Source organism: Agelaius tricolor, unplaced genomic scaffold, assembly GCF_023055355.1.
Source record: "Agelaius tricolor isolate 1412-34295 unplaced genomic scaffold, bAgeTri1.0.p SCAF_8, whole genome shotgun sequence".
NCBI lineage: Eukaryota > Metazoa > Chordata > Aves > Passeriformes > Icteridae > Agelaius > Agelaius tricolor.
This window is the reverse complement of record NW_027269268.1, coordinates 12,882,177-12,909,712: the sequence shown is the minus strand read 5'-3', so window position 1 is coordinate 12,909,712 and position 27,536 is coordinate 12,882,177. Positions and strand designations below refer to the sequence as shown.

Sequence of the window (27,536 nt, the reverse complement as noted above, 5' to 3'; positions counted from 1 at the left end):
CCAGCACAGCCTCTCTCTCCATGAAAGGCACTCACTTTACAGGTCAGCACTCTGGCAAGCCCACTCCTTGGCAGAGCTTGCAGCTTGCACAGTGGCAGGGTGAAGTAGCCACAGCTGTACCAGCTGCACGTTTAGTGCCGAGCACAGGCTCCCAGCAGCTTAAATAATATGAGTTCAGTGCAGCAGGCAAGATTACACATTAACAACCATGAGCAAAACAGGAGCAATTAGAGAACAGCTAGGGAGTGCTCAAATGTGTAACCAGATACTCTCACAGCCAATACATATCAATACAGCATATAAAAACATGCTCAAGGAGCACAGTTCTCTCCCTCCAAGTGCTGCAGTTGGGTGGTCTTGCAATGAAAAGGATGTGTTAAATCACATTGTGTCCACCCATAAAAGAGAGCCAGCCATAAACTGGCAGCTGACACTTAGAAAGCACTCCAATCAATGCTGCCAGTAATTGGAATAACCCTGAAGAGGACATTCCTGGACAAGGCAATGGCTGACCGTGGCTTTTTGTAGGAAAGCAGCACTGGGAGGGACCTCCTGAATGATAGGTCTAATGCCTGCTTTCTTCCTTTTACACCAAAAGCTCTCTCCATACAAAACAGTGGAATGCTCTGTACCTACACATCCATAGCCTAACAGCTACTTTGCCAATAACACTCCACATTTTCTGCTATTCTTGAACCCACTACACAACGTGATGCACTACTAGAGACAGACTCCAAAACACCAAGCCATGAAAAAAATAAACTGCACCAATTCACAGGTCCTAAAGGAAAAGATGAGAAAAATGTATCCATGTATAAGCAGACAATTCCTGAGTGATAAAGAACAAACACTGCTTAATAGAATGAGTAGGTATGCAATGTAGAAGGGTTTGTTTCAGGTTACCTGTGGAAAAGACTGATTTTCAGGAAAAAAATTAAAACCACAGATGGTTGACTATGTAAAGCAACTGCTTATAAAATACTGAGGAATAGCACAAAAAAATGCAGCTTGGGAAGTCAGACAAGGACTGGAAGACTATGCAGGAAGCTGGAAAGACTATAAAGGAGATGACAGCAAAACACAGATAGAAGCACAGAGATGCAATATGTGAGGGGTAGAAAGGAAACTGGAAGGACAGTGACATTTTTGATGGGCTGGAACCTCAGACACATGAAAGGAAAAATTCCACATTTAAGATTTCAAGGCATTCATTTTCTCACTCCTATACTAAAGGAATGTCAAAAAGCGACAGATTAAACAAAAGTCAAAAGTTAGTTGAAAGCCATGAAGGAAAATGGCCATTCTTCTGCCAAATGACTCTTCACCCCACAATTTTGAATTTCTGGGAAATGTACATTACTTTGACTGTCAATTGGCTTGTGCTTTTTATGTCTTCTGGGATAAAATTAACAGGCCAGTGAATTCTACAAGCAGTTTTAAAGAATGCTTACCAGGCTGCTTTCAAGATTTCTGGAGAATGTGAATTACCAAATATGTGGTTTTAATTTAGAAACTTATAAAGCAAAAAAATTACATTTTCTGCTCTGAGATTAGTTAATGAACATGTAAATAAACACAGCCAATGTGACAGCAAAATTCAATATAATTTAAAGTACTGAAGTTAGGACTAGATAATTTACATTCCAGAGCTCTGGAAACACCAGCCCATGAAGCAGGAGGTGTGAAAGGAAATATTTTAATAGTCTCTGATGCTGAGGGTGGTGCCATCTGATTGGAAAATAGCAAATATAATACCCATAACATGAGAAAGAAAAAAATGCAGTCTGGGCAAAGAAAGTCCAGTTATTCTGATCCCAGAAGAATGCATGACTTTAGCACAATTACTCAGAGGGGGAAAAATGTTGAAGAAATTGAAGTAAACAGGAATAAATGTATCTGCGTTTAAAAAAGAGAGAGAAGAATGTGTGACTAACTTTTTTCTTTTCTAAAATGTGAGCATCTCTAATAGACATCATTTATCTAGCCTTCAACAGAGCCTGTGCTAGCATGACATAAGGAATTCTTTAGTGAACTCAGAGGGGAAACTTGAAGTTCATATTAGCAGTATGAACAGACTGAGTAGCTCATAGAGCTCTAAAAAGGGAAAACACCATGTGGAGATTATTAGTGTACCTCCAGAAACATTTGTTCAGAAAGTCATTTTATTTAGTACTTTTACCAGTGAACTTAGAAAGGAAAAAGAATAAAAAACCAAACCAAGAGTACCTTATCAAAAACTGCTTCTAATGCAAAGTCAGGAGATACAATCAATGCACGGAAGGACCATTTAGAATATTACACAGAATTTAATGGATAACTTTGAGATATGTAAGCATGAAGCCCTCTAGCACAAAATGGAAGGCTAGGTGCATGGAAGCACCAGGAAATGAAGCTATTTATCAACTGGAAAAGTTCAATAAGGGAAAATGCCTTGTTGACCATACTCATTGCTAACAGATTAACTGTGACCTGCCAACACAACGCAGACATGCCAAAGGCAAATACAATCTGAAAAGTATCAGGAGTTATGTGACCAGCAGAGATAGGAAAGCAGAAATGCCACTGCACTTCAGGAACAGCACATGAAAGTCTGGCCATCCCCACTCCAGAAAACTGACTGTAAACCAGTGGCAGAAGAGGCTTTCAGGATGGTACAGATGTGGAGAACCTCTCTCTCAAAGACAAAAATTCTCACCAAAACAACCAACCAATCAGCAACAACAAACTACAGACCAAAACTAGCCCAGCAAAACCAATGTTGGGAGAATGACCCCTCTACAAGGGTCAAAGTGCAAAAGACACCAGAAAAAATTGGCTTGCTGTACTTGAACTTGATGACAACAACTCCATGACTGGTTGCTCAGACTAGAAACCTGACAGTTGATACAAGTTTCCTGTTTGCTGAATTTGGGATTTTAATGATACCATTTCTCCCTGATTGCATGCAAATCTGCAAATAGCTTACATTCCTCCTTACAGGGAATTTGAACTCCACTGAAATTAGCAGTGTACAAAGGCCAAAATCTAAATACCAGACACCCAAATATTAAAAATTCCAAAGGAATTCAGACATACAATTCTTAGAGTCTTTTGACTGGAATCCAGTACTGAGTTCTGTTAGGTCCCAATGAATAACCAAGCTGAACTAAACAAACAGGAAGAAAAGCCTTCCCACCCCTACAAAAGAGGACTGAAATTTGTCTGCCTGTGGTGCAAGCTGAGTGGCTGTGCTACCAGCAAGGAAGATAGCACTGGATTATTTACCCTCAAGAAACCCTTTAACTAAAAAGGAAATCAAACCAAACCAAACTACCTCCACCCATCTCCCCCTCACAAAAAAAAAGAAAAATCAAAAGCTATAACAGAACCTATAAACCAAAGTTGGATTGTTCAAACTGGGCCCCTGAAGTGAAATTTGGGCACTTTAAAGATGTGATCTCCACAGGTGCTGAGCAATCCCTCTGCAGTCAGCTTTGACTCATGTCAGCATGGGGCTAATCTGTCTCCACCATCACTCCCCACCTGGCCCAGCTGCTCGGGTTGGGACAGCTGTGGTCCATAAGTCAGGGCCAGGGTGCATTTAGGCTCTATGAACAGGCTCCATAACATCTGCCTGGACCACGAGGCCAGAAGCACATCCCTTGAATAAGCAGAGAGTGAAAAACCTTCTTTCCAGCCTTGACATACTCAATATCCTAGTTTGATATGTGTCGCAACCTGTTTTAATCAAGACAGTTCTGCCTGTTTTTCCTCTGCTGTTCATTTTTGGAAGTTACTCAAATATTTCTTACTGTTCATAACAGCTGATACTAACCCAATGTGTCCTTGGTTTCTTCTCCTAAACACACCCCATTTGCAGTCTTCAAAAATACTGGCATGGCTTTAACTGCAGCCTTGAGCTGTGCCAGGGATGCTTTTGATATCACTGATGTTTTAAAAAGCTAGGATATGCACAACAGTCCTTCACATAGATAGGCAAGATGTAAATAATTTTTTATATTCACATAGAAAATTTCCCTTTCAATAGAAAATTTCTTGGACTCCTATTTGGACTAAACAGAACTGAAAGCAGACTTGGCAAAGCAACAAACTGCTCTTGATAGCAAATGGAAAGTAAGAAAATACTTGCAATTCTTTTACTTCCTTCCAGTTCCTGTTCAAAACCAGCTTATTAAGTACTTCTGCAGTTGCCCCAAAACGAAAGCAATTTATACAACAATTTTTTAAAGGCATCTGTAAATATATAATTCTCAGAAATACCCTATCTCTGATATGGCTTACTGGACTTCTTTGGTTAACCACTCCAATCTCTACAGTAAAAAAAAAAAAAAAAAAAAAAAAAAAAACCCAAAAACTTCTACATCAGTATTCAAATTGGGAGAAAGTGTTTCCATACTTGAAGTTTCTAATAGCTTTATATCCATCTAACAAACATCAGGAGTGAAATGAGACAAGCATTAGGAATAATCTACTTTAGGAAGGACACGTGGTCAGTGGATGAACAAGATAAAAGCAAAAGAAAATACAGAACATGAGGGTCAAAACAAATAAGAAAGGGGAAAAAAAACCCTAAGGCTTAATTTTCAAAAAAAAAAAAAAAAAAAAAGAGTTCAAGAAAACACAAAATGTGAAGAGAGTAAACCAAACAGAAAACTTCAAAGATTGCCAAGTTCTGTCCTGCCATGGATGTGTGCAAGATCCCTACTACACTCATTTAACTGACTTCAGCTGGAAAGTCCTTAGGCACCATACTTGAAGCACAACTTGTCTGACAAGGGCCAGTGATTCTGTGGAGAAGCATTACTGGACAGCTAAAATTTACACATTTACTGTCCAGGTAAATTGGTGCCTGATGCTTAGCACTAACACGAACACAACATCTTGCCAGAACAGAGCTGGGCTGGGTTATGGCATGCAGCTAAATATTGTACACTGAAGGAAAAATACATCTTCAGGAGTGGAAAGTTGAAGGTTGATTCTCAGCCAGGGCTCAAGCAGATATTATGGAATGTGTTCTTTCCTGAACACGAAATATGAAGGAAATCGATGTGTAAGAAAGCAAAAAATTTATTCATTCTTCCCTTCCTCTTTGGAAGAATAAGGCCTTCAAATGGTTTCTCATTAACTTTCCCAGTATGTGTTTGCTTTGTCCAAGAAGAAGGAAAAAGCGAAGTAGGTGGTGGTAACCAACCAGTAAAGTTAGATACCACCTGAGGGGAATTCCATCCATTCCTGTACCCTAGGTATTCCCATAAGTCCCAAACAGACCAGGTTATACACTCTGATTTCCTGACTCTATATTCCTCCTCTTGGATGCAGACCCCTTTTCCAGGAGATCTGTTGCCAGTACCTCCACCACCTTACCACTGATGGAAGTGAGGTCCAGCACCGTCAAAGTCAAGCACACTGTGAATGCAGTGAAAAGCTCATGTGAAACATCATCTCCCCTGCTACCAGAAATCTACCCAAAGGAGGGGCTTATGCTCAAGATTCTTTCAGTGCAACCCTATGCAGTTGATGCCCAAAGGATTGTGGTTTATAGCTCCCTTCCCAACAAGTTTATGCCTTCCCCTTTTTCCTCTCCTAAGCACACCTTTAGGACAATTCCCAAAATATTTCACTTACTATATTCAAAGAGTCACCCCACCTATGCAGTAACATGGTCAATGTGGATGATTTTCCAAAGCTAACAATGATCCAAAAGTTTTTTCAGAATTGGGTTTACAGACAGAGTTATTCTACAGAAGGTGATGCCACGAACAAGGGATGAAAGTGAACAAACTGTCCATATCCCCATGCAAACCTGTAAGCACACAAAGCTTTACAGGATATGCAGCTGATGGGGTTTGGTGGAGGCAGGAATGAAGCGGGAGAGTCAAGAAAACAGCATGACTTGAGGAAAAAAAAAATAGATTAAAAATTTGCAGCAAGGCAGTGAAATGTGACCAGACAAAAACCATGACAGGAGGTTATTTTTTTTCCCAAATAGGAAATGTAAATCCAGTACAGAAAAATAAAAAGCTGACAAATATTTCTCCCAATAACACAGTGTAATTTATGAACAGATCTTTTAAGCTACAAAGCTGTAACAGGTAGGGTTATAAAATAGGAATTATTATGACATTCTTTAGTGAGGCCCATGCCAGTTTACCTTCATTCCAAAGATTCATAGAAGTTTTTATTTAGAAACAGACATAGTGCTAAAAATTATGTTGCTCTCAGCTTTGGTGAATTTCTACTTGCTGTGGCACGATACTAAAATTTGAATTCATAAAAATTAATATTTAAGTCTAACAAGAAGTGTTTTGTTTAAATTATTTACACTCAAATGGCTTTCAAGATTTTTTATACTTTAAGGTACATAAAAATATGTTGTTTAGTTGACAGCAAAAGAAATCATCTTTTATAATTTCAAAGAAATAAGTTACCATAAAGGTTTTGTAAAATTTTAAAGAGACATTTTCCACAACACTGTGAAATTCAATTCATCTTGAGAAAGAAGATATCAACATTTATGTACAAAAAGGCACAACCTGTGATACATAAATTAGCATCTGCTTGATCAGTTGCACACTTCCGACCTGCATATAGCAGTTACACTCAGGAATATTTGTTAGTATAAATAAATCTCTTAGTGATCTACTGATCAGGTTTTGTCAGGACAATCTAAAACTTGTTCTGCTGCTGCATTCTTCTGGATAAATGCAAAATACATGCAGGATACAGTTTGGTTGCATTACTCTGTGGCCGCAGAGCTAACTTAAGATTTGCTAGCCTTCAAATTCTCACTTAAAACTAAGCTAATAATTGCAATAAATTGTACTCTACACCTAGATAACTAAAATGTGTTATGCCCTTTTCTAAGATATTACCATCCTTACTTAACCTGAAAAAAATGGAAACCTGAAGAGTAACTGCAACTGTTCATACATGAAGAAATATGTCAAGAATCCAATGCTGTCTTAGCTGTCCAGATGATTTAAATATGTGCCTGTCTATCTGCATTTCATAAAATGTTGTATCACAATTAGCATGTGGCACTTGGGGCTTTTTTAGAGTTACCTTCAGGGTAGGGGTCACATTTCCTATATATGATGTAGAGCATTTGGCTCCTTCTGGGAGCTACTAGAAGCAAAAAGGAACAGTTCTGTGATGGGTTATTTCCCAGGGAATGAGCACTGGTTCAGCTTTCCTACACATACACTGATTTTGGAACAAAAGCAATTTGAGATTAAGCACTTTTCAACCCAAAGACATGACAAGCATGGGACAGGATCTAACCTCAGTCCACAGCAGCTGTCTGAAGCATCAACAAAGTAAAAAATGGCTCTCCAGCCTGGGCAAGCCCCTGCAGAAGCCACTGAACACCAAGAGTCAGGCTGAGTAGAACACCAAGAGAAGCACATCACTTCCAGCCCCAGAGGAACATGGATTTGCAATGCTTGAAGAGCACAGTTACCAAAAACAGAGGTTCTGTTAAAGAGCATTTAGATGTCACAATAAATTGATGAGTTGTTTCGATGCTCACAGAGATTTCTGTGGATCAAAACCTGTCAAAACATTTCTGGCCTTTGTACAAGCTCTCAGGAAGAACTGTAGATTTGGATTAGATTTAAATCACATTTATCACTCTTGCTCCATTCACAGATTTTAGTATAGGAACTACATGGGGAAAAAACAATCCGTGACACTTGAAAATACTTTACTCCATCTGAAATTGATGTGCTTAGCACACAACCTGAAGCTAAGTTTCTTAAATAAACCTTTGTAACATTTAGCTAAACCAAACACTTGCTAAAACAAACAAAGAAATAGGCAATCAACAAAATGTTTGGGGTTTGGGCCTTTTTTCACAACTTACAACAGAAGAATCACAAAACTGATCAGGTTTTCTTAAATGCTATTTAACTATCTTCATGAGCAAAGCATCTATAGCATGCTCATCATGCCTGCAAAAATAAAAACAAAAATCAAGAAAAGATAAATGAGAAACCCTCTTCACCAGTGGGAGAGGAGTTCCACACTCTGTGGGGGAAAGTGTTTTTGTACAGTAGCTCATATTCATGTAATAATTTTTAAATGTGCTGACACGCCGTTTGCTGTGCCAGAAAAGTGGTGTGGCTGCTGCCTCTTGCACTGAGTCTTGGATTTGCTGAATGTGAAAAGCACATATCAGTGGTTCCATGCCATGAGATTGCAGAAGGTTGATGCTGGGAGTCCCAGCTGACTGGATTAATTTTGTCCATGGCCAAGCATAACAGCGGTTTAGAGCCTCACACTCTATCAAGGGAGAAATTCTAATTGGATCTAACAAAGAGCTCACTGCTTAGGCACACGTGTCAGAAAATAGTTTCCACATCACATAAATGGTACTGCTAAGGAGAATTATAAAAGGACGTTTTCAGAGCTCTGGAATAATGACACATTATATTACACACATTGCTTTCAAGTATATTGCCTTCAGGAAAGTATCATGTAAATTATGAATTATGCATTCACTCGGGTAACAGCAGGTATGGTGAATCAAGGCTGGGCTCAGACACAGTTACTGCCATTCATTTCAGCTTTTACTTCACTACAGGATAATTTGTGCTACACTTCACTACAGGAAAATATGATGGAAGATGCTTCACCAGATTATTATTATTATTATTTATTCTTCAAAATTACGTACTAGAAGGGAATAAAAAATTATGGTGAAAAAAACAATGTAAGGCCATATGAGGGTGGAAAAACCACTAAAATTGTGGGAAAAGAAAAACTACATCTTAGCTTCCCACTGAAGTCCTTTCCACCCGTCACTTCTTTGTGGGAGGCATCTCAGTCTTCATAACCAAATGTGCACAACACTAGAATTGAGTTGAGAGTATCACACTACTACAAACCCCACAATACTATGCCCATCAACCTTTCTTCACCAACCCATGCCTGGCTCTCTGCCTGTGCCTCTCCCCCATTCACTTTCCAAGTAGAATAAACCTACCTGGGCATCCCCTCTGCTCCAGCAATACAGGAGAAAAGGCTGGCAAAGCAAAACATGGGAAAGAATCCTCCCCCCACCACCATCTTGCCCAAAATATTCAATGTTATCTCAGTAGTCCATAACATGTTAAAACCTTTTTTTTTGGTAGGAGTACCAAGAAGGATTTGAAGTTTTCAAACATCAGTGACAAAGCACTGGAGAGATTGCCCAGCAAGGTTTTAGAGTTTCCCTCACTGGAGATATTCAAGAACCATCTGGATGCAATCCTGTGCCATGTGCTCTAGGATGATCCTCCCTAAGCAGGGAAGTTGGACCAGATGACCCACTGTAGTGCCTTCCAGCATGACCCCTTGTGTGATTGCATGAAATAACTATTTGATACCACAAGATCATGCAGTTCCATTGAAGTTAGTCAATCTTTTACCTACAGCCTCTTTAGGGATGCTCAAAGGTTTGCGAGCAGGACCCTGCAGCTGAGGGTTGCAAGGGGAAGCAAATGCATGGTGCGACAAGTCAGGTGTCCAGAATTCTGAAACTCCCGAGACAAATGGATTGTCTAGATGCAAGCAACTTACAACAAATTAACAGGAAGAATCTTGTAAAGTATTTAGAGGTTGCACCATTTATTTGTCCTCAGTAGCACTAAGCACCTTTATCTCAAGAAAGGTGCTCCTGACCCATGCTCCTGATTCTAATTAGAGGAGAATACTGACTGACCAGGGGGGAAAAGCTGGCGCTGTAAAACGTCACTACAGCTGCCCCAATGGTCAGGGGTCACTGCCACACCACATAACACCAGTCCTGTACTGCTAACACTGGAATTTCAATAATGTGGACACACATACAGACAGAGCAATTAACCTTGCTGGGGGGGGGGGGGGAAGGCAAAAGAGAAAGCACATCACACCAGAATTAAACTATTAAACTGATTTTGCTCTGTACTGAGGACATCAGCCTTTGAAAAATAGATCATATTTTCATTTTGCAAGTCCTTGCTCTTATGTACACTAGTCCCCCACCTGCCCAATTCATATTCCCACCCTATTGATGAGAAAACACATCCTGGTTTTGGCTGTTACAGAGTAGTTCCTCATGTGATGCTGTGAGTTGCATTTGTGGTGAAAATAGTGTTGATAACAGAGATGATTTCACTATTGCTGAGCAGAGGTTACTGGTGTCAAGGCCTTTTCTGCTCCTCAAAATACCCTGCCAGGGAGCAGGATAGTGCTACAGAAAAGGCTGGGAAGGGACAGAGCTAGGATAGTTGATCCCAATGAACCCAAGGGATATTCCATATCATACAGCATCATGGTCAGCAGTAAAAGGTGGGAGAAAAAAGAAGAAAAATGGGATGTTTGGAGCGATACCATTTGTTCTTCCTGTTATATGTGATGAAGCCCTGAACTCCTGGAGATGGCAGAACCACCACCAACCCACAGGACATAATGTGCAAATTCCTTGCTTGGCAGTGCAGCTTTTCCTTTATCTGGTCAACTGCCGTTACCTCACCCTGTGTTTTCTCACTTTTGCCCTTCCAGTTTCTCCCACTCTGGTGGGTGAGTGGCTCTGTGAGGCTGAGTTGCCAGCTGGGATTTGTCCACAACTCAATGTCAGTACAAATCTCCCCACTTAGTGCCTTGCTGCAGCTGCATCTTCCAGGAAGCAAAGACACTGGCCTTGCCTGCCCTGGCTGACACACCTCAGCAAAGAAAGCCTAAAAGGGCGTTTGATTGTTGTCTACCAACAAGCCACAGCAGGAAGGCACAAATAGCAGAGAGAAAAAAGCAGCATATCTGCTAAGGGCCGCCTCAAGTCCTGTGTATGAAGCAGTCGTGATGATGTCCAGGTTGGAATTGAAAACAAACGTCCTCACAACTCCACAAAAACCATCAGGAAACACCCTCCATGCAGGGGAAAGAGAAAGCAGGCATTCAGCCTTCAGAAGAAGAAACTTGCAACCTTTACATAAGGAATTGTGTAAGAGATGAAAAGGCCGAGAACTGGAAAGTGTCTCAGGAGGTCTCATTGATCTGCTGCCAGGAGAGGCTCGGAGAGCAGCCCAGAGCACAGAGAGCTCCCTCCCCTAGGTAGCTTCTGCTGGAGCAGTTAGCTTCTAAGTAGGAAGAGAGGAGGAAATTAATCTCAAAAGCTTATTTTGATGTTGGGGTCCATAAATGTTAAAAAAGGCATATTTTTATCTGTGCATCTCAAACCATTCCATAATAATAACAATAATAACAAAGTAAAGAGAAGTAGCAGTCTTTAAATGGAAGTAAATATTTCCCTTTTAAAAAGGTGTAATTTATCTCCTATATATGTTCATCTACAAGCCCTGGTATTATTTTGATAACTCAATAAAAAGGACCCCGGACTTCCAAGTATTCATTGCTCTGTCTTAAAACACCTTAATGTTAGGCTAGAACAAACAGAACTCTTTAGGAGGGTCCATTTCCCAGCACTGCCAAGGGAGAAGAGCTAGAGAAATAAAGTTCACTGGGGTTGATAACCAGTGCATGACACAGAAAGAAGAAAATCAAGTGCACAGACCCAGATAGTTTTCCCTGTCAGAATGGGCTATTAGAAAACCTAGTAAGAAAGATAATAAAAAAGGACTTTACTGGAAGTTAAGGTGCGAGATTCTTAGCTCCTAGCTAAACTCTTATACTTAGTAACCTGTCTTCAAGTGAATTACAACTCACTTAATTTCTTTAGACTTCAGAGCGCTAATTCCCAAATTCATGGGTGAGCACATTAACTAATAGCTCGTAAATCATTGTAATTATTTCCAAAGTTGTTCTCCTCTCTAGCCCTTAAACCAGAAGATGTCATTTTTATTTTAGCCAAATATTCTTCACCAGTGTTGTCAAACCACCCAGGAGTGGAGCTGTGACTCATCCATAATGCTGAGCCTGTGGCTGCTTTCACCTGGCTGCTCTGGTCTTGTGGGGGGCTTGCAATGCTGAGTGAGCCAAGGACTCTCCAGGAACATTACATACACACTGCTCAGCCATTCCCATCAACCTTGCAAGTGGGACTTGAATTATTTGGTCTTCGGGTTTCTTGTTTTGCTTCGAAACATAATGTTCAGACAAAGACTTTCCTGGGCTTTGCAAACAGAGAAAAAGGTAAAGGGCTGGTAAGATAAAGTTTTGACTTGCCAAATGAAATTATGATCTATTAAAAAACAAGCAAGTTTGACTAATGAGAACCCAATGACATCATACAAACATCTTAGTTTCCTTCAGTAGATGAAAGGCAGTTCATAAATGAACTCTGAAAAATAGTTAAATTAGAGAAAGGTAATGTAAATATCAGGGCATGTTCTAAAGAGCTGTGTTCAAAGCAACGTGGAAGCACTCAGACCAGCACCAACATTTATTGAGTACTCTGTGCATTTCTCCCTTTGATATTCAGGCGTTATTTTTCCTGTAAGTTGATGTAAACTTTGAAGTTTTGCACAAGATCTTGAAAGAAGTACAGTGTAACCAGCTGCTACATATGATTCTCTAGCTAGTGGCTGCCATGTATATTACATGTAGAAAGCATAAAAGAGAATAGGTTGAGCAATGTAAACTGCCAGCAGGGAAAGTCTTTGAAAACTTATACAAGATAAAAGCATCTGTAGTCTCAACACTAATACTCTGTAGTCCAGCACAATGATAAAAAACAGCATCCACTGGAACAGCTGGAGTCCACTGCATGGGAGCAAAGCCAGCATTTGAATAAAATTAGCTCTGACTATGCTCAAGCTGTCTGAGATACACTTCCACATCCACAATAACCCTCTTGCAAAAGCCAGTCCACTAGAGGAACCACCTTTTTTGGAAGGGTTGGAATCTAGGAGGCAAGAGAACTGCACAAAAAGGGTGTTACCAAGTAGAAAGGAACCCTGCAAGACAGCATGTCTGAAATTACACAGCAACAAAACTGCTATGCCTGTATGGGGTCCTCTTGCCAAGCTGTAAGTAAAGCTTGTATCCTTTGTCTCCTGCTGCAGAAACTCCCAGGGAATTCCTAAGTGCACAAGGAGTGCTGCTGGCTTGGCCAGTACCCATGGGCAGCCTGGGCACCCACACCATCACCAGGCTGAGCCAGCATCCCTCTCTTTGCCCACCCTGAGCCAAGGGAACTGGCCAAAATACTTCTCACATTCCAGAAACCATCAGTGGCATGGATACAGCTAAATTAAATGCAACTTCTCTTCTATGAAATGGAGTAAAATTGTGCCATCTGTGTCAAACTCGCTGTATTTAGCAGGAGCTAAACTACATTCACATGAAGGGGACAACCTGAATCTGCTCCTTGCAAAAACACCTTGCCCATGAAAAAAATTGTAGAGGTGAGGCAGCAGATGAGCCCTTCCATCCATATGGTGACATTAACTGAAAGTGATCAGTCACAACTGCAGCATGGAATCACAGAGGGAGTGGTATATAACACACTACACCAAAACAAACAAAAATACTGGAATAGGTTACTATTCTAGTCACCCTTCCTGTTTATGACCCAGAAATTCTTGGAGTTCATCCTCTTGCCTTCTAACAGTTTCCCACAGACAGATAGGAGATTTAGGATAAAAAAACCTTTTTTATCCAAAGAGTTACTATTTTATTATTCCTCAGGTGCACAATTTTGCTCTCAGATTCCAGTAACTAATACTAGATGCATTCCAGGTAAGTGTTTGGTGTGTGCAATGCAAAAGCAGATTATCAAAATGAAGTAAGAATTGCTAATGGAATTCCTCTGGTTTACATATCTAACTAATTTCCTTGCTTTCAGACTGTTTTTAAACACTCATCCTGAGCCATCTCATAGAGAAGGAAAGAGAGGAATTCTGTCAATATTGTACTTAAAATCATGGACAAAAATTAATAGCATTATGGTCTAAAGTGAATGTCATTTTTACAGCTAAATTACAGAACCACAGCATAACCAGTGAAAATGAAAAATATTTTATAACTGGAAATTGTACTTAACTAACTGTAATGCACAAACTGCTGGGTTTTACAGCTAAAAATCAGCAGACTTTAATACAACCAAACTGAATTCTGTGTAGAGGACAAAAAATATCTTCCTATGTGCACAGGCTACACCGCTAAATACTGGAACAGAGTCAGCAAGTCTGATAACCACTGAGCAGCACCAACCTAGCACTTGACACTACAAAACCACAAAAAATTGGAGAATTTGGAGAGTAACAAAAATAATCTTAAGGGCTAAAGAACTGGATCCATAATGGGAGATCAACAATTGGCTACATAACAGATTAAATAAAAGATGACATTAATGCTTCAAAACAATGTCCTGAAGTAATCGAAACACCTCATAAAAAAAATTTGTGCCTGCAAAACCAGTAACTGCTCCAAGAAGCAGAAAAAGGGTCTGAAGTTAATGGACATTCTTTAAAAACAAATGCTTGTTCCCCACATTTTCTCCTTGTATCCTCAGTAAGGGTAGAAAAAGATGGAGCTTCACATATCCCAGGATATAAAAGGAAAGAGCAGAAGAGGGAGCTAATTTTCTGAGAACAAAATTGTGCATATGTGGAATAATAAAATTGTAACTTTTTTATCCAAAACCTCCTATCCACCCGTGGGGAAATGTTAGAAGGCTAGAGGATGCACTGCAAGAATTTCTGGGTCATAAATAGGAAGGGTGACTAGAATTATTCAGACTCTAAATTTTGTTCTGTTTTAAAATGAGAAACTACCCACAGTTACAATGATTTGCATATTCAAAAAAAATACTATGTTTTTCTTTCACTGTTGATTCTATTGCAATTTATCTCCATAGCTGATGATATAAGAACTATAGCTGGGAGAAGCTGATTAACAAAAAATAACAAGGCAAATGACACTGCACACTTTCAAGGTAAGTAAAATAACCAAGTCAGCTTTTATAATTTCTGTGTTTCCAGACTTTTTGGTCAAGCAGAATTGGACACTTAAAAATGCACCATTGCATATACCTGACTGTAGCAGTGGGGTATTTGGTCATATTCATTAGGATAAAGCCAGATCTCCTTCCTGTCATCAGTTTTGAAGATTTCTGAATAGCTAAGGATGCTTGTTTCCCATGAGTGTAAAGTGGTTTATTCATCATCATTCAAGTTTCCCAGTGTATTTTTTGGATAAAAACATATTTTAAAAGTCTATAAAGAAACAATGATCTTCCAGCTTGTGATATCATTTGCCTCTTTTGGCAGGGTCATTTTGAGCTGAACTAAATCAGCTGTTGCTTTCTTTTCAGACCTTTCTTATCATCTATTGCAATTTTTTCCTTATAACTCATGAGCGTAACATCTGCAGCTCCATCTCATCAAGTGCCCCTTCTGCCTGATCCTGAGCACAAGGGCAGCTTTCTGCTTACTGCAGGGTCAGATTTAAGGGCTAGATGTTAAATCTGAATAAATAAGTTTGGCTGAGGATAAATCAAACAGGGAGTTCTGTTAAATATTCATTGTGAAAAGCCTCAGTTTCTCTGTTTCTCCCAGCGTCCATCCCCTCCAGGTCCACCTTCTCTAAGGGATGGTAAGAGACAGCACTCCAAAGGTTTTCTGCCAGGACTCCCAAATTTAAAATTAATTTCTGATGAGACATTCCCACATTTAACCACACATCTGGTAAGTAAGGTAAAAAGTAAGGTCTGAAATTACCCAGCCTGCACAAACACCAGGCAATACCAAGCTTCATTTGAAAAGAAAATCTGAATGAAAAAAACATATTATACATTCAATAAATAATGAACATAATTATTTTGTTAGTCAGTCAGTCAGCTGGCCCCAGCATATGTTGACGACCACCTACAGCAAGTACACAGTGGTTTCAAGAAATGCTATTTTGAGAGCAAACTTTCCTCAAGAAAATGTAAATGACCAGATGTTTAAAAGAAATTTTAAATCCTTTTAGACATGAAGAAAAATTAAGGGCTTGGGAACAAAAAGAAAATCACAATACTCAATACAGACAGGAATTTGAGAAACTCTCAAAGCTAAGAGCTCAACATGATTTGTATTCTCACTATTGTGAGGCCCTGTTTCCTGAACAATTATAGCATCAGATGGACCTCTGTGAAAAAAAACCAATGCAGCTTTAAAGATGAGGCAGAGAATAACACCCTTGGAAACCACTTCCAGAATGGTTTATATCTACTATGGTGGCACTACTTAAGAAATGTAATGGCTTGAAGAATGAAGTCTACATGGTCAGTTCACAGGTTTTGCAAATGCCAGCTGATCAACAAAATGCAGCAGTCATAGAACCTGCATCTAATTGGAAAAACTCAGTAAAAAGCACTCAGATATGCAACTGAGGGTCAAGCCCAAGCACTACTTTCAAAAGCAGATCCAAAGGAAGTGCAGCTGCCTCAAAATCTTGATGAGAAAAGGGAAATGACTGAGATAAAGCCCACGTGACTGTTGTCTCTGCCACAGGGGATTATCTCCATTTCCAACTCCCAGAAGACTGTCTCAACAAAATGAGGCTTCTCTGCAGTTCTCAGAAAGAGGCAGAACATATTCTTTTTACATATCATTTTTTGGCCTCAAACAATGGGCACCACTGTGACTTCTACCATGCTAAAAGACAGAAAATGAATTCTGGCTAACTTCTCCTGTGCAAGGACTGGTTTTGAGTGCGCCCCACATTAACAGGAATTAGGAAGCATTCCCCACAATGATAACCTAATTCAGTCAGGACCAGGAAGGACAGAAGGAAGCAAGCCACAACACTGCAAAAACAAGAGTATGCAAGACAATTTCAGCAAGACTGTCTAGAAGAAGAATATTCTATTGTTTGACATACACTCCTGGTATTTTTATGCACTCTAAAGCATGCACTCTGTCATGCATTCACTGATGAACAGGATTTCTTTGTATATGGTACATTCAAGCAAAAATCAGAGTTACATTTATCACTTTGTTGATAACCTTTCTTGATTAATGGACTTGGAAAAGAGCTGCTATAAACAGGCATTTATCATCAGATGGGAAATTATTATCATTAGGTGCCATGAATACTGCTAAGCTAATACTCAACAAAAGTCTCCAAAGTACACAAAGGAGTATCTCCTAAAGAATGAGTGCAGTTGAAAAGTTTGAGACCAGCTTATTTGACAGCAAGCACAGAAACTGGCTGCTTTTATTCAGGAAGGAATATCATCAAGAGAGAGAAGGAACTGGGGAAATGTATTAAAGAGGTTAGCAGCTGGAAGAGAACTGAAATGGCACAGGAAGAAGGGGAGATAGAGTCACTGAAATGGAAAAAAAATTTCCATTTGTTACAGAAATAGTATAACAGCTTCCATCAATTAATTATTTCACTAATTAAATAAGCAGCCCATTTATTTTACTTCTAACTAATCAATTAAAGAGTTATCATTGCAACACCTTTAACAAGAGTGTCTCATACTTAAATGGAATAACTTGAAAATGTATTTTACAAGACATATTTGTTTTTTATTATTTCTTTCAATTTAAATAGTGCAATTTCTCTCTTGGAGTATTAATGCAACAAATCATAGTAAAATATTCAAACTAGCTACACTTTTTTTTTTTAATCTGACTTGAAAACATATTTTCTCTAAGAGTTTTACTAAAGAAATATCACAAAGAAATTACTGTATTGGATTGACGCTTCACCTTAGACACCTTAGGGAAAACACGGAAAGGATGATGAGATTCAGAAAAAGTTGTTCTGTGCAAAATCTTTCTCCACTCTTGACATGTATTTATTATTCATTGCCCACCACCTCTCCTTATCTGATGACACAGCTTACAGACTGCATGCCATTTAAGATGTAGTTTGAAGTTGCTGGCAACTCCTCTGTGATAATTTCCAGTCCCCACAAAAAGAAAAGCCACAGCTTAGTCCATTCTTACACCTACAGACAACAGGTAACTGGATCAACATCTGTTAGAAAGCAAAAAATCAACACCAGAGTCGATGTCACCAGGAATGAACACAGGAATTGCTGTGCACATCCTTCAAGGATTTGATTATAATCATTTCCAGTGCTCACTATTATCTCTAACCATTAGTAGAACATGAAGACAGCTGCAGCCTGAAGTAGCCTGTCCCTTCTGCCCTTGGCAATGTGAGAAGCAGAAGCAGGAGGAGTCCTGACCTTTTCTGAGCTTTTTCTCCCCAGGGTTACCCTGACAGCACTCACCTTTGGCTGTACCTTCAAACAACATTAAGGTTTTGTTTCAGGATACTGAAATTCACATGTGTTTAGTGCACTGGGGATCTCAGCACCCAGCACCAGTAACACATCTCCTGTTGTACCACTGTTATCATCTACCTCCCAGGTACTACCTTGTGCTATTTCCAAATTTATTTTTTTAAAAGTACTCTTTAGGCTAGTAGTTGCACACATGCACAAAAAAAAAAAAAAAAAAAAACACACACCACCAAAAAAACCAAAACAACAACAATAACAAAAAAAGAAATAAAAGCTAAACCTCAGACATCTCTTAGGCATCCAGAGAGATGTCTGCACATCCAAAGCACGTGCAGCTTTTTCTGGAGTCACAAAGAAAAGGAATTAATTTCTGTGGCAGGCAGCATCTTCAATTGTTCATTGCTGTGCTAGCCAGCTAGGCTAAGCCACGCTTCAGCAGAGGATTACCTCACCTTGCTTGAGGACAGGGAGTGAGGTTATGTCACCTCACAGCTGGAGCAAGAGACAAAACAAGGCAGGTGCCTCTGCACTGATGCAGAGCAGGCACATTCCCATTTGCTGAGAGTGCTGAGGACCCTATCTTTCAGCAAGAAAAATAAAAAGAGAAGCTAGGCACAGCAGCTCCTCAAATGCTCCAACTATTCCCTAAACAACTGCCCATTTAGATCCTTAATTTTATGGCAAAACACTTCTAAAAGCTTAGTTCAGCTTTCCTGCCATTAGTTTATCTTTCACATACTACTTTTGGTCCATCAGACTACTTACAGTTTACTTTTCACCTCAAGCCAAGTCCAGCATTTAAGTATGATTAAAAAAATCCCAATCACACTTTTCAAAAAGCATTTAAATACATGTAAGACAACTCCTTCCTGCATGCAAAGCCCCCACCAACTTCTAAAAGGATTTAGCATCAATGATTAAACCTGTGAGAAGATATCCATCTGCACAAGTAGAGTCACAGTGTTTTAGTTTTTAAGAATTTAACAGTAAGAGAGAAGAAATGCCAAGAACGGTTCATCCGAACAGCTGAAACACTGCTAAGGAAATAAATTACATTCAGATTAATAATTTCAAATATACATGCAGCATTTGAGAGCAAAAGGACAGCATAAAATAGATCAAATTCTTTTGACAGGATCTCATTTGTTCACACCATTCCAAGTCACATTTGCTGAACTGGTAAGGCGAATTAGAAAAACTGGCTTATGCATTTAACTTGTCACAGCACATGTCACAGTTGAGATGGCCACAACACACAGAGTAGCAGCATACAGTTCCAGAAAGCTTCAGCCCATACAGAGTAACACCATACCTCATCAGAAGGCTTCAGGCATCTCCTCATACAGAGTAACACTGTGCCACTTCAGAAGGCTGCAAGTATCTGCCCTTCTTGTCCTTCAGCCCAGCCTTTTATACCCCTCATGTCCATGCATTGCACCCGTGTGCCCTCTGCTCCCTTTGGTGATGGGTCAGTGCCCCTGGGCACTCCATGGCTCATTGCTGTCAATGCTGCTCACCTGCTGCTCACAGCTGCAGCCCACTGGGGATGAGGCTGGACACAGCCCCACCCCAATCACCACAAACTGTGTGTACCTACACAAACTGTGCACCTACACAAACTGTGCAAAAATTTACTCTTTTGCAGAAAGCTAGAAAAACATTTATGCATAATTAAGCACCAAGTTCAGTAAAAAGATGGCATTTTGTACAGACAAAATCTAACAGCTCACGATTCAAGCATTAAAAAAATAAGAATTAAGTTTACAATCCAGAGGATTAGAAACTATTCTTTGTGTTGCTTTGGTTTTGGGGTTGTGTTAGTCTTCAATTAAACTAATTTTCAATTAAAGTTTTTTTCTGCAAAACTTGAAAAACATCAAGTCATAAGAAAATTCCACACATTCAAAACACAGGCATGTGTACCATTGAGATCACGTTGGTTCTTGTCAGGAGAGAAAATTATTTTTCAAAATGAAGTAGTCTTAAGAAATTACATAATTCAGTTATAGAGAAGTTTGATTACACCCTGGCAATGGATTTCTGAGTTAAAAAGTTATAAAGGTTATCTTCATATTTTTCATTTTTAATTGGAATAAACAACTGATTTCTGCATGTCCTCAACCAGCAGCATACTACTATACTGAACAGCACAACAATATTGCATAATCCCCACTGTAAACAATTATTTTGGGGTGTATTTTCCATGGCTCTGACTTAGCTGTGGAAGACAAGGAATATAGACAAGCCTAAACAATTTTTATACATGGTTATCAGAGAAAAGTTAATTAGCTTCAGGTTAAAAATGTGCTCCTCCTCCTCTTCAAAGGCACAAATGTGAACCTACCTGCTGCCGTGACGGCTGTCAGGAAAAGCACAAACCTGTCCCTTCCATGAGATACAGATGTATATCTCTGATGCCATTGCTGCTCACAAGCCCTACAAGAATATTTAACCCCAATACCACAAGGTTTACCAATTATTACCATAAATCTGGAGGGAAATGGTGGTGCTGCTTTTTCACTCTAATAAAGTGATTATGTCTGCAGCAAGACAAACTCAAAAAAGAAGATTAATACCTGTGGAAAGAAAGACTAAGTGGCCCTACTGGGATAAGGGAAAAGGCTCAGTTGTCCAGCCAGCTTTCTATCCAGTGAGGAATGCACACATCCATACCATGAGCTGTCTCCAGGAGAACACTGTGAAATGGTGGTGAAGGCAACTAAATCCAGCTGGAGGCCAGGGACTAGGGATGACCAGGGTACCATTAGAAGTTTGCTCCATGTGAGAGGGATGAGTGTCCTGTGAAAACCACCAAGCTTGACAGACTATAGTCTGCATGCAGAAAGAATAGAGGCAATCTTAAGACAAAGCCCTTCTTACCATCATTCAGACAGAAATCATACCAGTATTTTAAATCCTAAGCACAACACAGATTCAAAGTTTCAATTTCATAATAGCTGCAAGGCACTGAATGCAGTAGCCCTGAATGCCTACCCAGGACTGCTGGTGAATAAAGGAAAAAAGACAATTTGCATTAATATTTTAAGTGATGAAAGGTGAAACAATCTCCTGAGTAACTTTAGTTTTATCCTGCCCATCAACAGCAGCAGCTTGGACTTGACCTCACTCTTGACCCAGGGTCTCAAAGAACTTTAAAACAGTTACCTTTGACTGCAGCCCATCAGACAGAAGCAGAGACACAGAGATGACAAGCACCCATCCTATGGCATGTCCTTGAAGCAGCACAGCCCACTTCAGCTTGAAGGGTTCCTCCACTTCGATTTTCTGGTAGGACAAGACCCTACAAGACTTGCCTATGAATAAAAGAAGTCTATGATGCCTGCACACACTTAATTGTATTTCTGCAGGCTATAAAAGTCTTGCTCTACTCATTTTAACAAACTACCAGATAGTTATGCCTGAAGAGAAATTCCCTGTTAGGGGAAAAAACCCTACTCATCCAACTTCAGTAGCAAATGCAAATAGCTAATTAACCTTATCTCCATTACACTGTCCTGATTTTGCAATACATCTGGCACGGATGCAAGTATTTTTTTGCCTTGTCCAAATCTTCTCACATACTTGCAGAGCCTACAGTCAATGGGCTCTGGAGCAATTCTGACCAGCAAAGATTTAGCATGTATGTATGGGTATTCCCTCTAGGTGCACATGGGTATTCCCTCTAGGTGTACTCTAGGTGCACACCTCTGCATGCCATTCCATCATCACTTTATTGGGGAAGAGACAAATTGTCACACACATGAAGGAAACTGTATTTAACTATCTAGTTACAAATAAAGCTGTATTTGTCAACTGAGCAGAGACAAATAACCAAAGTAGCCAGATCCAGCTCATGTACACATTATCAATCCAAGGCAAATAAATATACTCTTTCACCCATCGGATTTTTTTTCCCCTAAAAGACATATGTGCCCAAACTATGAGATTCAGTATTTTGCCTTTTCATGGTCTGTTTTAAATACAACACTTTTTTTCTCGGCCAAAATTGGCAACGATAAGGGAAAGCAAATTGTACAAAAGGTCAGATCATAGCGAAATTGAAATATTTATCGGAACAGCTACTTCTGCCAAGGAAGATAATTACAAAGGTAACATCTCCTTTGATCCTTAATTGACCTGTGTGTTTTTAATTAGGAAGAAGGGGAATTAACCTAGAGCTAATTAGAGTCTTCATTTTACAAACCTGTAAGTGCATAATTTTATTCACATAAGTATTCCTTAGTGAAGTTATGCATGAACAAATACGTTTGTAGCTTCAGGGAATAGGTCTTGAATAACTTAACCTTGTAAAAAATTTTAAGTGGCTACTTTACAAATATGTCTTATATACAATCTACTTTGTATTTTAGGCTTGAGATGTGAAATTTTTCTGAACACCAAAGAATATTTCTTTTTGTGTCAGCAAAATAGCAACAGCTATTTTCATGTTAAGGAAATAAGTAGTAGCTTTAAAGAATAAAAACTTTTAATTATGTGCCTGTATTCATCCTGGTCTGTGAAACTGCAATCTTTTTCTTGATGGCAGCACAGAGTAGAGGTTTGTAGCAATGCATTTTGACTTCAGCAGTGAATTAATTTTAATGCATAACACAGTTGGTTTCAGGGGAAGAAACTTCCTGAGACCTGTGTCATTCATGTCCCTGCATACTAAAACTCAGTCACTATTGGAAAAGCTTTCTGGAACACATGAAGGGTGAACCTACTCTCCCTGGTGCCCTCCCCATGCTCACATTGCTGCTCCAATCTCTTCATTACATCCAGAGTCTGCAAACTCTGTGGACCTGTATCTGCAGTCCTGCAAGCTGCCACTGATGACTCCAAAATCCCTATTATATAATGGGCTCGGAATTGTGACCATGACTTCCATGCAAATCCCTCCCTGCTGGCCGTTGTACCACCAGAGGAGGACTTGCTTTGTGTCGACTCCAACAGAAAATAGCTCCTTCAGCCTCCTTTCCCAAGGCAGTGTTTAGACTTGCTTATCTGTGGATAAACACATCTGCCAGACCCTCTCTAGTAAGTTTTGAGTCTATTGGCCAATTACAGCCAAATCTGGCATAGGCTTGGAGGATGTTCACTGTGACAAGGAGCAGCAAAGCAGGCAGCTGGGCTGAGCACACAGTCCATGAGTGATCGTGTGGGAGAAAGGCCAGAGCAGTGACAAACTGGGGATCCCAGCCTTGAGACACAATGCCAAAGGGAGGAGGTTCCTTTGGGTTTGGCTGCTTATCACAATCCTGCATGACAGCAGTTAGAACATACTGCCTGTGTTACCAGAGACACAGACACACTGCTCTCTGTGCACACTATGTAAGCACTCACACCTGGGTCTGCATGCACACTCTGGCATGGGCTGATCATAAAGAATAATTGATCACATACAAATTTTTTTTTTTTTTACAGCTTGATGAGGTGTTGACGTTTTAAGCAGCAAAAAGTAAGCTTGGTAATGTGATGCATGAAAAACTGGTATAATGTAATCAAACACTACATTATAAAGTATTTTAGTTACCTCAAAATCATTTCCTTATTACAAAAGAGTCCAGCACTTCCAGATGCTGTCATAGATAAATATTTACTCCTTCAAGGCACTCAAAAGAATGAGGTTGTTGATATATAGCCCGATGCAATTCATAGATATCATCAGAATGTTACAATTTCAAGACTTTTTCAAAACTTATTAACCCTCATTACATTTTTGCTACCTCAACCAAATACAAAACAGCAAGAGGAAAGAGCTCACCAGAATCAAGCCCAATGTGAAACATGCACTAGGAAAAAAAAAAAAGCTTAACATATGAACCTTAGACTAAACTGCAGTGTTTTCAGTTTCCTCCAAATTTTGCCTATCAGCAGCAAGCTTCTCAGTTTGTTTGAGACAATTTAAAAATAGCTCATATCTTCTGAAAAGGAGCAAAAATCTGAATGGTAATAAGTCTAAGATATATTTCACGGTTTGCTTTATGGGGTAGCACAAATAGGTCTTATCATTGGTTTCTGTTCTATATTTGCCATATTTACAGCACATTCTAATATATGTCTAAATCCTCACCAACTTCATAAATTAGAGTTATGACATCCAAGATAACCATGTTGGTTTATATACTATCCTACCCTTGCAATTACACTAAGATTGGTAGAAAATACCTATTACAAATTTTTGGAGACTTTTCTGGCTTGGCCCATATTCTGTTTGAAGGCTGTAAACTTGGAATTGTTGTCGCTAGCAGCAGCACAGGCTGGACCCAGAGGCAGCCCTCCACTCTCCCCAGCACACTGCATCAAGTATCACATTTGTAAGACAAATCAAAGCAGCCCCTTCCCTACAGGAGTTACAGTCTGGACAAGAGCTTTGTAGTCAGCATCAAGCAATCAGCTGCTAAGACACAGAGCAGCTCATAAACCTTCTTCTAAAAAAAAAAAGTTCATCTTATTTCTTGGGACTACTAACACATCATTTCCCACCTGAGCATCAGACTTCCTCTCATTGTTTCCTTACACCTGGCAACAGATACTGTGTCTTACTTATTGAAAGTCTTATTTTGTAGGAAACAATGCACAGGGAAGAATGACAGAAACAGGCAAGAAAGACGAGACGCTGGGAACAGCCTTTGTGAATCTGTCAGTTTACATCATCACCAATCAAAGCTCTTTCAAAGGGAGTTTCAAAACTTGAGGGCTCGATTCTGTCAAGAGATGAATGCTCCAGTCTTGCTGCAGCAAAGGCCCCAGCACATGCATCACTTTACACAAGTCCAACTAATTTAAACAGACCCCCCTCATATCCTTAAAACGAAGCATGTATTTAAGAGCCAACTTGCAGCCAGTGTTCAGCATGCTGACCCACAGGAAGGACTGCTGTAAGTCAGGATTACACACACAGATAAGTACAGATACAGCTATCCCAAAGGCCTGAGGGGTTTTTTTCCCTGATTGCACAAGTGTCAATCAAGGGCAGCTCAGCTGAAGCCAAGCAGAGCAGTAGGTTGTGGGAAGAGAGTCAAGGTCCTTAGGTTGCATTTACTGTGATGAATTTCTTATTTTGAAATAACTGCAAAACTGTTTCCTAACAACACAAAATTTCAACACAAAAAACACAGAATCTTCTTACAAACACTTTATGAATCCATCATATCACTCTAATAATAAAATGCTGGTTGAGTTTTTGCTTGCTTTCAAAAACCTCTGAAAGAAACCTGCTCACTGTGCATGCAGCCTCTGCCAGTAAAAGAGGGGAGGAATACCTGGTGCTCTAAAGCCATGCTGGTCATCAGACAGAGGAGATTTTATCCCCTGTAGGCAATCACATGGTAGCCATTCTGTCACACTAATGCACACTCACAGAGACTGTACCTTTTAACATCCTAACTTTAACATGCCTGTCATTCAAAATGGTCTGTTCTCAGAAAATAACTATGCCTCTGCTCATTTCCCTCCTCTTCAGCTACAATTTAAGCAATGTAGAAGAGAGCATTTTGGCCTGAAAAGGTGACAACAGAGAACACGCGGGAAGTATATAAAAGCATGAATGAGACAGAGAGGAACAGAGACCAATTCTGCACCAACTCTATATCAAGACATAGGTACTATCAAAGGCTCAAAATAAAATGCTATGGGGTTTGACACAGAGTAAAGTTAAGGCTATGAACTTCTTTCTCACAGCACATTGTTAAAAGTTTACACAGCATCAAGGGGCACTCAGAGCAGCTCATGGAAAGGAAAAATCAGTGAGTGCCATAAAGACACCAGCTCTCCCTTAGAAAGCATCCAAGCTGCAAATCATTGCATGCTGAGAGAGCCTTTGGCAAATTATCCTTACATGCCTATCTTATTTTTACTCTCCCTCAAGCACTGTTTTTTGCACCGTCAGACCCAGGACGCTTAGACAGACTTCTGGCTTTATCTACAAGAGACTCCTAAACAGTGACACTTTCTGTCATTCACATTCAGCAGGTCCTTAAATCGAGTGATTGAACGCTATGTTTCTGAGCAACATCACCGAAGGAAGACATGGACTGCTACAATCCGGCCGCTAATTCAGAGTTCATGTCAGTCCATCACAAGCGACAAAGTCTGTGAGTTAACAATACCGCGCTGCTGCGCGAGAGATTCGCGCTTCCCAGAGATCCACAGAGAGAGGACAAAGTATCTCCATCGTCCCCAGTCACCAAACAAGACGTACCTCAACAATTTGATCTAAAAGTTCATTTCGGGAGCGCTGCAGACCGCCAGCCTCTGCCATGCGCGCGTAACCAGACCGTACCGAGCCAGGGGCAGCGTGTGCCCAGGAGAGCAGCTCCGGCAGCCCTGTCCCAGCCGGCTGTGGCCGCTCACCCGCTTCACCGCAGCTGCCGGCCCGGGGCAAGCTCGGGCAGCCGAGCCGAGCGCTCCCAGCCCCGCACGGGACGGGACGGGGAGAGAGCCGGCCGGCCGCAGCTCCCCGAGCGCCCGGCGGGGCTGGAAGGCTCCGGGCGCGTCCGGGGCGCTGCCCCCGCAGCACTCGGGACCCCCGGGACCCTCCTGCACCCCCCCGGCCGCGCAGGTGCCCGCCCGCCCCGCCGCAGCATCTCCCGCTCCCCGCCCGGCTCCTCAGCGTCCTCACCGCCTGCGAAGGCTCCGCGGGTCTGCTCTGCCCAGGCTGCTGCCTCCTCTGCCGGGGCTGCTGCCGCTCTCGCCCCCTCCCGCCTCCCGCGCACTCCCCCTTCCCGCCCGGCTCGCAGCCGCTCCGCTCGGGATCGGGGTGGTTTGGGGCTTTCTCCCCTCCTCTCTCGCCCTCTCCAGCTCCCACTAGTGCTCGCACGCCCGGCCAGCCGGACCAGGATTCGCCGCCGCCGCCTCCTCCTCCTCCCGCCCCCCCGCGGCCGCCGCTGCCCGGTGGCTCCCCGGGGCCGGGGCCGCACGGGCAGGGTGCCCTGTGCATCCATCACCAGCCCGGGACCCAGCCCCAAGGGCCCCCGCACTTGGCCGGCGGCACGGGGAGATTTAAGAGAAGCGAAGCAATTTACTGCCAGGATTAAATTAACAATCGAGATAAAGCGGACAGCGTGGGAACGGGCGATTGAAAGATGAATCGCCGATACATTGCATGGAGTTTAGAGTGTCAGCAATAATTTATTGCTAAGTGTAGGCAGCACCACAGCCCCGATGTGGATAGTCCTGCTGCAAGTTGTACTACATCCCACAGGCAGGCAAGAACCATCCCGTGCTGCCTTACAGACCAGGCTTTTTAACTTCTGTACTATCTTATTACTGCTTCCCTCTTTTCTATCCTTGATGAAAGGAAATAACAGATCAGCAGCTTAAGTTATCATGTTAGAAGCTTACGACCACAATTTAGTCCATTATAACGCAT

The 27,536-nt window shown here is 40.9% G+C and overlaps 1 protein-coding gene across 1 annotated transcript in view; it reads right to left on the bottom strand.

Moving 5' to 3' along the window:
* Nucleotides 1-26,902, bottom strand: part of BMPR1B (bone morphogenetic protein receptor type 1B) — a 233,986-nt gene extending 207,084 nt beyond the window's left edge. The window contains exon 1 of the mRNA XM_071431661.1: nucleotides 26,787-26,902. The gene's annotated coding sequence lies outside the window, so the exon portion shown is untranslated. The remainder of the gene's footprint in view (nucleotides 1-26,786) is intronic.
* Nucleotides 26,903-27,536: the final 634 nt, after the last annotated feature.